The sequence below is a fragment of the Hordeum vulgare genome, chromosome 6H (genome assembly GCF_904849725.1).
Source record: "Hordeum vulgare subsp. vulgare chromosome 6H, MorexV3_pseudomolecules_assembly, whole genome shotgun sequence".
In the NCBI taxonomy this organism is placed as follows: Eukaryota; Viridiplantae; Streptophyta; class Magnoliopsida; order Poales; family Poaceae; genus Hordeum; species Hordeum vulgare.
This window is the reverse complement of record NC_058523.1, coordinates 235,818,587-235,824,343: the sequence shown is the minus strand read 5'-3', so window position 1 is coordinate 235,824,343 and position 5,757 is coordinate 235,818,587.

Here is a 5,757-nt window from a genome sequence, read left to right as displayed (position 1 = left end):
CGGAAAACGTGGAGAGAGAGAGTGAGGGCTAGATTAGGTAGGTGGGGCTGTTTAAATAGGGAAGGGGGCTAGGTTTAGCAGAATTTCGCCCCGGTTTCAACTGCGTGCTTGGAATCGAACGAACTCAAAGCGAGGACGGGCTAAGTGGCCGTGTAGAGTAGGTTAGCCGGAGATGAGAGGGAAAGTGGGCACCCGGCAACGTATTTTAGAAACACCGACAAACGTGCCACGATAGACCGAATATGGTGCGGCTACGGTTGACCGTTCGGGTACCAAATGGATTCCGATTGCGACAAAATTTGGCAGGCGGTCTACCTATAATATATTAAGACCGCGTGCCAAATTTCAACTCAATCAGAGAATATTTTATACACACTTTTAAAAATAGGGTTTGACGATGCCCCAGGTGCGTGCGTGTGTGGTCGGGCTCAGAACGGACAACGACGAAAACCGGCAACTAACAACGGATGCATGTTTTGAAAACTCGCAACAACGGGACGCCGATGCAATGCAGATGATGCGCATGATGCGATGATGATGCGACAAATAAAAATAAACACCCGACGAAAAGGGAATAAAGGGGGAATCTTCTGGAATGTCGGTCTCGGGCTGTCACAAGGTGTGGCACACTTAATGAGTTGATTGCTTTGGCCCTATCATTAGGGTTGTGCATGTGTTGCACCTAGCCACCTCCACTTGTTGCCGCCAACTGTTTGATCCGGACCTAGGAGTTAGCCGTATAATGTTCCTCCTGCACACACAGATATCGTTAGAGGTGGTGCACGTGCGCCGTTCTGGCGAACCTGTATGTGGGATCCAGCGACCGATTGTTCATGGGAAAGGGATCCGAAGACCGACTATTTGAGAGTGATCGGATGAGGAGGAGACGAACAACGCAGACACGTTGCCACATCTACTTATTCTACAGAGCACTGCGCCTGTAGTGGTACAAATCTGTGATCCATATCCGTAGCATGTTCTTGGTTGTTCTTTGGGTAGGAAATTTTAATTTGCATGTGATACGCTTACGGTAGAACCCAACAACACCTACTCGCATGGACCGTGTCATCGCACTCCAACCGAGTGCGTCACCTATGTGAGGGGCATGAGGCCGTGTGGCTGACACCGTGTGCCGAGGCTCGTGAGGTGGCTTCACGAGGGGGTCCTCATGAGGCGGCGTGGTGCCTGGCAGTCTCCGCTAGGGCTTTCCCTTCAAAGGACTGATCCCTGTGGGTGGTCCACGCAGGTACGTCTTCCTTGGCCAGCCCATTCGCCGTTCTTTGGGTCAACGATAGACATGCCATGGTACCTTGGGTCGCACGGATCCGACAATATCCCCCTAGCCCGCGGTGTGCTCGTTCCACCTGCTAGTGCTGAAACGATGTGGGCCCATCAAACTGCCGAGCTAGGAGGTGACGTGTGGTGGCTCCCGTCGGGCGGAACACCCCCACGACTCACAATGCCTTGGAACCGCCATTCTACCGAAAAAGCCTGCCCGTGCGGGTCGTGGCCTCATTAATGCTCCGCCACTCCCCACTCGCCCTTTACCCTGCGCATGAGCAGCCTCCTTGTTCGTTCCCTCTCGCCTCGATTATCCACCGCCATGGCTCCGGGCAGGAGAGGAACGAAGAAGGCCACTACCTCGAGACTGCCGGCCCCGCCCGGGTCGAGGACAGTGCTGCGAAGACCCTTGATCCTTAATGAAGAGGGCCTAGCCAAATCCCAACAATTGATAGCTGGCGCGTTCAATGGGAATGGGGCAACGAAGATTTGGCCGACATCATGCCCAGCGGCTCAGCAGGGGGCCATGACATTACACTTCTTCCTTCACTCTATCTATGCCGGGTTGGTCCCCCTTTCTCTGACTTCTTCAATGCTGTGGTCAACCATTACCAGGTTCACGCGCTGCACATTCATCCACGCTCAGTCCTCCTGCTCTCTGTTTTTGCCTACCTCTGCGAGGCCTTCCTAAGGGTGATGCCATCCGTGGCCTTTCTTCAAGAGTTCTTCTGCCCCCGGCTGACCGCGGCACACTAGTGCTTGGGTTGTGTGTCCTTTAAGATGGTCGCTGTTGGAATCGCGGCTCCGCGGACCCGAGAAAAGGTTCGAACACTAGGGTGCGCTCACGCTCGTACCCTATTCTACGTCACAACTTTATGAAGGCTCTACCGTAGTGCGAGCTAGGGGGACCAACTGAAAACACACGACAGTTACCCAGGTTCGGGCTACCTCATGGTGTAAACCCCTACTCCTGCTTGTGTTGGGATTGCTTGAGGTGGAAGATAGGTGCAAAGGGGGGTTCTTGCCCTAGCTCAGGGACAAGGTTGGATCCCCTTCTATGGAGGCCGAGCCTCTCCTATATACGGGCCTTGGTCCTCCTCCCTCCGAAAACATTGATGGGAAGGGTTGCCACAACAACCATTTTTGAAAAGGGGACATGAATGCAGTCCGCCCTTACAAAGGTGGTCTTCGCCAGCAAAAGCTTCTCATCCATGACGCGCTGGTGGGCTCGGGGATGACCTTCGTCGTGCCGAGCCTCCAACTTTAGTCCCCTTGCACCGAACGAGAAATCCTTGGGGGTCGTTTCGGGGTGCATGCCAGCTGTCCCACCTTACTTTGCACGAAAGGGGAAACCCTCCCCGTACGCAATCGCTGGCACCGCTCCTGCACTGCCTGTGCAACCTACCTCATCCACGAGGAGGAGCATTGTCGTGGGACCCTACCAAGGCATCCTCGGCGGGCATGCTCCGCGAGGGCCTCAAGGGAAAGGACCTCGCGGTGAATGCCCTCCCGAGACCCTGACTACGTCTACACGCGCTCTCCTCATGAGGCAAGGGCCCTCACAAGGATCCTCCTTGCTAGGCTCGCTGATGGGTCGTACCAGGCTCATCCTGCCGTGTCGCACTCGGTGTCACTGGCTCATAGGTCTGGGTACCATCGGTCCCAGGGGCCCGACAATAGCCCCCGGCCCCGCGTTGAGTATGATACTTCCCATCAGGAGGGATGAGCTGGCGTGCGCCCCAAGCGCCCGCGAGACCGGCTCAATGTGCTGTAACTGACATGACATGTGATCCTTCCTTCTCGCGATGCCTCGGGAACTGCTCTAAGCGACCTGTCACGCCGACTTGTGCAAAACGCCGGTCGTTATTGCTCCCTCGACCTGCAGTGCCCATCCATACCCTTTGTCCCACGCAAGATCGCCCCCGGGCCCGTGCCACACATGGGCGGCTCGTTGGTGGAATGGTGAGGCGTGAGCCCCTGATATCTCTGGGCTAGTCCTGGTGCACAGTGCCCAACGGGGCATTCATTGCCTTCACGACCGCGATGCCTCGAGGGCCGTGGTTGTGTCTATAAAGGCCACCGCGCCCGAGGGTCTGATCCACCACAACACCGTTCCTCGGCTACCTTCCTCTTCTTTGTCGTCCTTGAACAAACTAGGCCTTCGCTTTGTCCTTGGTGTCCAACAGAGACACCACGAGCACCAAAGCATGGGCATGGCCCTCAGCGCCGCTGTCGCCCCCGAGAGGTAGTGAGGTTCTGTGGGGACCCCGACTTGTAGGTTGAGATCCCATAATGTAGGTGCCCAGTGATCCCAGAGATCAATGCTCACTGAACACACAAAGACTGAATGACAAGAGTCTTACATCCATACATACCGTCTGATACAAATAAGGACCATTGAGGCCAAGTCTTACATAGATAGGGCCTTAAAGGACAACACACCAAACTCATCCAATAGCGGAAATCTTGGTTGAAACGTGAACCCATGCCATCCGCCTTAACCTATAGGCATTCTGACTAGGAAGCGTCCTAGCTCGTAGGAACGTCACCGAGGCACTCTTAACCATCTCATGTTCTCTCTTACCCGGTCAATGAAATAACCAGTGGCAAGCCAAAGAGTACTTTGAATGTACTCGCAAGCAACCCATGTTGTGGAACAAGGCAATAATGAAACATGATTAACACTCAAAGCAAGTTTTTCCCTAGTGCAATAACATGGTCAAATTCTCGTGCGACATGCATCACACGGCACAGCGGTAACCCGACGAACGGGTTGTAGATATCAATATCAACTAGGGGTCGGACATCCCATGTCCACCCATCCACCCAAGTCACATGACTTAGCTCGAGTATCATCTTTTCCCATGTCACAATCTTTTTCTCTTGTTAACCCATACACACACACTCGGTTTATGTAAAAATGACCGGACGTAGTTTAAGTAGGATTACCCAACTGTCCTTGACTGTGGACACGGCTATTCGAATAGTTTTACACTATGCAGAGGTTGCATGTTGTACCCACAAGCCTGGGGAACTTTCATGTCGTACACGACTCGCGGTATATAACATACCCGAGGTAAGCATCCAAACAATGCCTTTCCCTTGACGACAATAAACAAAGAGTCCACTTGATTGGTACCAAGCCCACATGATGTACATCTTACGAGCCTCGCTCTAGATCGTATCATCCATGCGGGGACCAACGGTGTGCCCAGAACATGTAAAAACAACGTAGTCGTCCTACCTGGCATGACCCCGTCCTGAGATGACCATGTCACTCCCGTCAGTAGTAATGCAGGATCTTTGCTAGCATCGACCAAAGTAATCAACAAAGCCCCGTCCCATAAGGGATATCATGGTCGCACATTTAAGATTGGGATGGTAGACACATCTTAAATCTCTCCTTGTTTTTGAAACCACACACACACAAATCCTTCTTCCGGTACACCACTTCTTTCTCAAGTGGTCACCATCTCAACACCATCACCCTCGGGCATTACTGGCACCTGACGGGGTTTTCGAAAAGCTTTTGAAATCACCTTCGTGTCACCATCACCATGCATATGCTCTTCCTATGCGTAGCACTACTATCAACCTATCAACTTTTTATCTGCGTGACCCTCATAGATGGTAGGGTCTTCCTGAAATGCAAGTGTTATCAAGGAACCATCGGAAACACCATACCGAGCGGTTTACCAATTCAATCATGATCCCATGCATCAGAATGAAATAATAAAGATGGCATGAATGAAAGTATTTTCTCAGACATGGTCAAAGGGCTGCTTGCCTTGCTCAAATAGGTCTCCGGGGTCTTCGAGGACTTCCGGTCCAACTCTGACTACTCCGTTTACTCTGTCAACTATCGCCGGAAAGAACCACAATAAGCCACACAACAAGCATAAGAAAAAGTGCTCTATAAATGAGATTTTTATTTTTCTTGGACATCTCTGGTCATAAGAAAAACTCCTAAAGTTGTTCTAATGGATTTGGATCACCAGAGATTTTTCAATGGAGGAAATGGAGGCATCTTTGGTCCCACAAGAAGTATACAAAAACATTTTATTAAAAATTAGTGGAGGCACTCACTTAATGGGGCATGAATTTAGAAACATTTAGGAAGTGGTTTGACTCTATTTGGAGTTGGTATGAATTTACTATGGATTTAATAACATGGAATAAATGGAGACACGTGTTACTAATTTGGTTCAACAGAAATAAGGCATGATAAAAATGTGCACCAAGGCTAGAAAATTAGATCATGATATTTGAAGTCTTTGGAAATTGGAATAACTCCATTTGGAGTTGATTTGAGCTCTCTAGAATTTTTGCAATGTGGATTTGAAATATTAAAATTTGGATTTTAATATTAACACCACAGAAAGTTTCTTTGGAAAAATGTGCAATGCACACATTTGGATAGATCCTGATTTTTGGAGTATCCAAGTTTTTGAATCAATGTATTTGGAGCTATAATTA